Source organism: Podarcis erhardii (assembly GCF_964252035.2).
Source record: "Podarcis erhardii genome assembly, chromosome: 5".
In the NCBI taxonomy this organism is placed as follows: Eukaryota; Metazoa; Chordata; class Lepidosauria; order Squamata; family Lacertidae; genus Podarcis; species Podarcis erhardii.
This window is the reverse complement of record NC_138509.1, coordinates 53935293-53943750: the sequence shown is the minus strand read 5'-3', so window position 1 is coordinate 53943750 and position 8458 is coordinate 53935293.

Sequence of the window (8458 nt, the reverse complement as noted above, 5' to 3'; positions counted from 1 at the left end):
ACTTGAATAAAATATGGGGGGGGGTAAGCCCTGACCCACATTATCAATCACATGACACGGCACCCATCCACCATTTGAATGGCAAGGCCCATGAACGGTGTGTGTGTGTGTGTGTGTGTGTGTGTGTGTGTGTGTAATATTTTATTGGGGTGGTCAAAGGGACCTCGGCCCCTAGGAGTTGGCTCCTGTGTACCCCTACAATCATAAGGAACTAAAAAGGTAGTAACAGGGTCCTAGGTGAATAAGAGCACATTCTTTTTACTTTTTTTTATCAAACTTATCCTTAAATCTGTAATGATAGTGTCAAGCCTACACCAGGCTGCAACAGAAAGGAAAAGAGAAGCAGGGTCATTCCATCAGCTCTGTTGAGATACCAGCTCCATCCGGTTGTCCTTCCATTAACTGTCATCTAGGAGCAGCTATTCCATCAAGCTGCTGTAGAGGCAGAGAAAGTAGGGCCATTTCATCAGTTCTTCTGAGACACTGGTGTAATTTGGTTCCTAGGATCCAAGAACAGTTGCCACTCCAGCAGGTCATTATTCAAACCACTACATCATGTCAGTAATTGGTACCAAAAATTACTTGTTTCCCTCTTCTTCCCTTTTTTCTTTTGCACTGCATCTCTGCAACCCTTTAGGAAGGGACTGTCTTGCTTTTACTGATCTTAAGTAAGCACCTCTGGGAGTCTGTTTTTTGTTCAAAGACAGTATGACTAGATCAGTGATGGCTGAACTTGGCCCTCCAGCTGTTTTGGGACTACAATTCCCATCATCCCTGACCACTGGTCCTCTTAGCTAGGGATGATGGTAGTTGTAGTCCCCAAACAGCTGGAGGGCCAAGTTTGGCCATCACTGGACTAGATGCAAAAGAGGATGGCACTCTTACACCTCGAACAGTTGTGTGAAAGAGGAAGTTCTAGCAGGCATGACAGCTCTTGAAGGTACAGGTCTCCTGACCTCTTTTGCATCTGAGGTGGGGACAGGCGAACACAAATAAATGAGAATGCTTATTTAACTTGCCTTCCCAGATATTTCCCCCCTATTAACAGTATTCAAAGATGGCACGAAGAACAGTCAGTACTTCAACCAGCACACTGCTTTGTCTCCACAGCTCATAGTGAGGCGTCTTGAAGCTGCTGCTCCCAAAATCCTGTTGAGGAAGTTGTACATAACACATTAATCCCATCAGCAGTTCCCATCCTGCGACTGTCACTTACTCTGGTTTCATTTTAAGGTCACTTATTTATTTTTAAGCATCTCCAGTCTCGTGCTGCAGGCTTGCTGCAGTATGTCTCAGCCAGACATTTATTTCAAGTTTCTCCCTCATCATTATTTTAGTACTTGCCCTCAAATATTCTCTCTGGCTGGGAGCCTTGAGAATGTAAGCAAGTGACAACAAGAAAGTGAGCAGTAGGATTAATTGAGGTTTCACTGTACTTTCTGCAAAAGTTGAAACAGTGATGAATTATCTGTAATCTGACCATCAGACCCCAGTTTAGTCTACTGTAAACCAATTATCTTCATCGTGGCTTGAACTTCCTTCAGACAAATGATGACTATTACTTGCATAATCTGTGGACAATTAATAATAAATGCTCTGAAATTGTACCACTTTTTTCAATCTGTAGCTCTCATATAAACTGTTACTTGGTGTTCTCTCTGTTTTGTGAGTGGAAAGCCTTGGGAAAAATGAGAGTTTATATTTCATGATTTGCTTCAAAGTCACCTTCAAGCCAGATCTAGCATTTAGGATAAGGTCAAGATGCTTGGCTGCCAAACCGCTCCTTAGTTTCTCAAATATAGCAGTCCTAGAGACTGCTAGCAACAACTGAATTTTAAGTTGTGGGTATTAATAGGCCAACATTTTTTATTATTCTTTGTTTGATTTCTTACCTGCCCTTCACCACAAGATCCCAGGGCAGGTTACAACAGTTGAAAATGCAATATTAAAATCAGTTTAAAACAGATATAATCAAAATAATAGGGTGGATCCTAAATATATGTATCAAGTATAAAGAGGCCCAGTGTCAAGAATTGGGTTTTACATCTGATCCAGACAAACCCTGGAGCCTGCACTGAACTGGGCTGATCTGAAATTGGTATGGATCAAATCAAGGAAGTACCGTATCTCCCTGGGTCACATAGGTGCTGGCTCCTAGGGGTTGAAGCACTTTTGCATGCCCCCCAATGTTTTTGGGGTTTTTTAAGGTGGCTTGGAACTCTCAGTGTTCAAAGGGCATTTGGCTCCACCCCTGGCTCCTCGTGACATCATGTGTGTGCCGTCAGGATGTCACGCCAGGGCCCTCAATTATCCTGAGAAGCTTCTGCTGGGTCGAGTCCACCTGACTGTCGAGTCCACCAGGGCTGTCAAAAGGGACATGGGAACTGAGGATTGGTGGAGAAGGAGATGATGCAGACATTTTCCTTCCTTCCACCTGACCACATATTTAATCAGGGTTTTAAACCCTGATTAAACATGTAGTGGTAGTCGAGAATGAGACACTACAGGTGAGAGTGTCTACCTGCAGGTCTCTCCCCTACTCTGCCCTGTCTCACTCCTAACTGAATGTTTCATTGGTGTTTAAAACCCTAAATTAAATTTAGGACTGAAAGGCCCCAGAATCTATTCAGGGCCTTGAACTAGAAAAAGAGGTGCCAGAACTCACCATGAACTTTTCTCTTCTTCTCTTATAATGGCACTGAGAGGTCCCAGAACTGAGTTTCAGCAAGTTCAGGCTAAAAGAAATTCCTGTTTCAGGGTTAATATTGGCCCCAGGTTGGGTTGGGTCTGTATTAGCCTGGATTAGATCAGGATTGCCAAATCTTATCCTGAACCAAATCAGGATGTCTTGCATAGCACTAGTCAGAAACTCCTACTTCACATTCATTCTAGGAAAACAATGATGTTTGGAGCTTCTCCAGCACTTGATCAGCTTTCACTGTAGTCTTCAACTACAATACCCATATACTCTGTAGGTTTTCTGTCTCTGCAAAGCGCTCAGGGTATGACATTGGCTGAATAAATCTCCCCACCCCCACATATCCTATAACTCCTTGCCCAGCCCAACATCACCCTTACGGGGGGCGGGGAATCCCAGATTCTGTTTTCTTCAACTTCTGCTTCTGTTCTACAGGATACTGATGGTCACACCAGTCCATGTTCAGTAGTCATGCCCAACTGTCAGAAACCTCATACTAGTCTTGGGCCAGCATCTGGGTGTGCCTGCCTGATGACTAAAAACAGGGCACAAAATATAAAAATGAAAATTGCAGATTCTGATATGACAAATCCATAATTCTATGTATGTTGGAGTTTTGAGAGAAAATAGAATCTGGGGACACAGATAATCAGCATTCCTGTTTCAGCATTAACATCTGGGCTCTGTGAAGTGTTATGAAGTTTACTAACAGTATCCTGACTTGATTTTTTTTTTAAAAAAAAACCCTGAATGCATTTCAATGCATCTTAAAGTGGGTAAAAATTAAGAGCAGCAGCTGTATGTCTCCCTCCAAATAAGTTTTGTATTTTTTTTTAAAGGGTCACATCATACAAGTTTAAAAAGAAAAGATAATTGACAGTACAAAGTCTATTGTTTCTTTTAATGTAGTTGAAAGGATATTCCTTTGGATGTCTGTTACCAATAGATGACTGGATGTTTGAAGGCTCTTCAAACATCTGTAATGGTTGTGGCTTCTCAGCACATGAACACTCAGCAAAACAGATGCATCAGGGGCAGACTTCGATCTTTCACATTTCATCTGTGCCCTGTGAGAGGCCAAAATTCAGTGCCTCTCTCCACCTCTCGCCTTCCATTCTGTCGTGCTGCCCTGAATGCACCTCTGGGTGCATGTGCTTAACATACATAACCCCATATATGTCCTTTTTTTCCTTTCTCCTACACCAAAACAGAATTTCCTAATGTTGAGCTAAAACAGCTTATGGATATAAACATGCATGAAAAACACAATAAATTGCAACTTTGCAAGGAGTTAGACTTTCAGTGATGCCATAGGGGTTCTGTGAAACATCTTTTTGTTCTTGTAATTAAGAGCTGACTATACCACACGTCTAAACCTACCTTACTTTCAGTTAACAGAGATATCAAAGTGGAGGTTACAAAAGTCATTCTTCTCTAGCGTAGTACATTTTTACTCTTCTATCACTATTATTTCAGAGAATGGCTGCCTGTTACAGAACTTGTGTATTTTGAGACTACTGGTATTTTGTAGAGGGATTCAGTCATGTACAGGGCCAGATTTAGGTTTGATGAGGCCCTAAGCTACTGAAGGTAATGGGGTCCTTTATATGTCCAGCTGTCCTTTGTCAACAACAAATTGTCACTGTTTTTTGTGTTGAATATATGCTATATGGTAATTTATGGACCTAATAGGTATCTAAAGCCATTTGCACATGCAGAATGTAGGCACCCTTTATATAAAAATGAACAAACTAGTGATATTTTAGGGAGCAGGCTAGCAGGCATGCCCATTACTTACATCATAGGAGCCTACACAACACAAAACACTGTTGCTGTATGTAGGTTTTATTTTATTTGTTTTTACCTTATATTTTGGAAATGTACATCCAGTTGTTTTTCCTTTAATTTCTTGGGGCCCCCCAAGACAGTGGGGCCCTAAGCTATAGCTTGTTTAGCTTATACGTAAATCTGGCACTGGTCATGTATCAGCAAATTCAGTTGCTGTAATTAAAGCTGATTTGGCACTTTCACACAACAAGTCTGTTTCCCCAAAAACTGGTATTTAAAAAACAAACAAACATTTTTTATTGGTTTTTAAACCAATAGAATAACCATTAAACCCTACTACTTTGGACATAGACTTAGGCTCCACTCTGTGGCACAGTGAATTAGTAGGCTGCTTACTGACCACAGCATGATTAGCAATACCTCAGCAATGGAAGAACCAGACTGAAATATCCCTGAACATACATAATATCTGGGATACAACAATGTCTGAGCATTTCACAAGACATAGGAGGGCAATTAAATGCATAACAAATAGAGACACCTTCCAAGAAATGTGGACCCCCTTCTTTACCTATATTAATGACCAAAATCAAAACTGGTCTTTTGTGGTAAGTATTTTGAGGTAAGTATTAGAAAAATGCACTGGAAAGTGTGGAATAAAATTGCTTGATGAAATCTTATATAAGCTCCCTGTAAACAAACTCAAAGCTCAATAAAGAACCAACATCATCTAACATCCTTGCAAATGTTATGCAAACAAACAAGAATGAATTATCAGTAGACAGGTTGTCTGAAACTGACCCCTGCATGACACCCAGAACTGACAAAGAGTATCTTTTCACTTTTGGGAATAACGTTAATGATTTTGAGGTCAACTTTCAAGTAATTTCTGGCAAAGCTTGGGATATTTTTGCTGAGTTTTTATCTTCCATTCCGTCAACTGTTTCCTGGCAGAATTGTGGGTTTCTGCACATAATAAGATCAGCCGGCATATGAATTAAAACAAAAAAAAAGGAAAATAGTCAGTACAGTAGCCATCTGGCGAGGGGAAGGAAGGGAGGTGCGGTGGGGGTGGTCTGCCCCGAGTGTCACCACTGAGGGGTGTGACAAAATGTCAGGTGGAACTCACTGCAGGGCCAGCAGCATGCCTGAGCCACACATCTCTCCTGGGAGTGAGGCAGTGGTTTGGGTGCACACAGGCACTGCACTGCCCAAACGGTCCATCTGCTGCTTCCCCCCAGCTGTAGGGCAGCTGAGTGGAGTGGGAGGAGGCAGGCAAGGCTCCTTGGAGGCCCTGCAGAGCGTCCTGCCCCACAGGCAACTGACTCTGCCCCTGTGTGCAGGGCACGCACCGCCTCAGGGGCCCAATCGGCTTGCTCTGCTGCTGCATCTGGCATGGCTGTTAGTTATCTTTAGCGATGTGCAGATTGAAAATGAGATGAGCTACTTACTCCCAAATTTGTAGTTAATTCTGCACATTAACTAACAAATCTAGGCAGCTCTCAAAAGCAGCCCCAACAAAGCAGGAGACATATCTCCTTGGATTTGCTAGGGGAGTGCTCAATATAATTTTTTTATTGACAATGAAATGGAGAATGCCTGTATGTGCTACACTGAAACCAAGAACAGGTCTCTGAGCTCCTTGATGGGTTGGTAATTGACTGTTGTTATTCTCTGCTAGCTAACACATGAGTGTTTAACCTTAGATCACAAGGGAGGCTTTTTAATCGCAAATTTGGCATCTTGGAAGGGTGGTGGCTTAGTCTTTGTTCCCAGGCTCTGTAAAAAACTCTATGAAGGGAGTGAATATAATTCCAGGCAAAATGGAGGCTGTAAGGAGAGAATGTTTGCTTATTTGTCTAAGATGCTGAGCCTGGACAGCACAATATATTTAATGGAAGTATTTTGATGTATCTGTGATGTTTTTGTTCTGTTTTGAAGAAAGTTCTGTAAGTAAAGTTTTTGAATAGTTTATGGATCTAGATATTCCCCACACAAGTCCTTCATTGCCATCACTCCACAAGATTCAGAATCCTGATCATCAGTGTACTAAATTGTGTGGGGAGCTACATGAGTGGAGAAGATCCCCCACTGCAGAAGTCCAGGGTGGTTGTGGAGAGTTGTGGGGAGAGCCAAGGTAATGAGGCAGATGGAACAGAAGCACAGAGTGTGTCCCCATCTTCCTCTCCCCCTCAGAGAACTGCAATTGTATGTCTAAGAGACAATGCTTAAATAGGGCTGGTGTTTGTGTGAAATGTGTGTTATAAAAAGTTAGGTTTGAACTTATTGCTTATTGGCAGTTTGTTCCATAGGAGTGCAGAAAGATAAATCTGTGGTATATTTTCTTTTACCAGAAAAGGCAGGTCTAGTAGGAATGTTACCTTTTTAAAAAATGACTGTGAAAAATAAAATTCCATGCCAAGTCACGAAACATTAGTTTCTTGTCACCTGCTCTACAGCTAGACATCCTGGCACCTGACCCTATCCTTATGTCATTTTGTCAAATTAAAAATAAGATACCATTTGTTGCAAATATCATAATAACAGCTTGCTGGGTCACCTCTGTTGCATATTTGGAGAAGGCTTCCCATCTCTAATAATGGGCAGTGTTAGCTGTTTTCAGAACATTTTCAGTGCAATCCTATATATGATTGCTAAGAAGTAAGTTCCACCATGTTCATGGCAACTTACTTCTAAGACAGTGTGCAAAGGACCACAGCTGGGTGCTCCAGTTCCCTTTTGACCTTTTTGCCAAAATTGCCACTCCAACATCTAGATAGCAGAAATACTTTCTCTTCTAGAACAGTTTTATGCATTTCAGCTACCAAAGTACAAATGCTAATATTAGATTAGCCCAATGCCCAGCACCCAATGCCAAGTTCATCATTCCATCTGAAAAAAGTGTAGACCAGTTCAAATGTATAGAGACAATGGAATCAATGCATCATAATAACCTTACTCTAAAACAGTTTTTAACAGCACCAGGGAAAGGATATTATTTTCCTTTGCTTACTTTGATGTAATATTGACACATTGTTTTGATAATGTTTGGCAGCGGCTTTAAAATTTTTAGTATTTACTGACATTATATTATCATTCTGTCTGATGCCCTAATTTTCTGAAAATCCAGGCCGATGTTAGAAAAAAAATGTTTTGAGCAATTACTGATACGATATGTCAAAAAATCATAGGAACGAATACTGAATATCACAAAGCTTACTTATTATAAATCAGAACATGTGTGACTCAATTCACAAATAAAATAAACATATTTGTCTTCTAAGTTTGCTTTGCATATGATTAATTTCTTTGGTACACAAGGATGGTCTGAAAGTAACTTCCAGAGCTGCAATAGTAAGACCTTCAGCACACAGAAGCATCACAAACAAGTCCTCAGCTCTTAGCATCATACATCAATATCTCTTATCTGGTAGACTTTATTTACTTAACTATTGTTATTTCAGAAGAATACCACTTTACTCAGTGGTGACTGCTGGCCTTCGGATCTGGTAGGGCAGAAACCATGGAGCAGGCATAGGCAAACTCGGGCCTCCAGATGTTTTGGGATTACAATTCCCATCATCCCTAGCTAACAAGACCAGTGGTCAGGGATGATGGGAGTTGTAGTCCCAAAACATCTGGAGGGCTGAGGGCCTATACCTGCCATGGAGGCTAATGACAGGTGGAGCCAGAGCCAATGATGAGCAGAGCCATTTCTAGTTTTGTTCTCATCCTCTCTCCTGATGAGTGTTGCAAACACTGAGATGAAGAGGAGGGGGAGACCAACAGGCAGTGAAAAGATTGCAAGAAGACAGGCAGAAAGGAACAGGTTGAGGGCAGACTGAGGTTGATGGGACAGTGTATTGTTTTCCTCATTGGACCTCCCACCACTGCATTTATTCAAGATGTTTCTTCATTGACTATGCTTGTAGAGTTTTAGGGTTGTATTCAAAGGTGCTACTCAGCCGACAG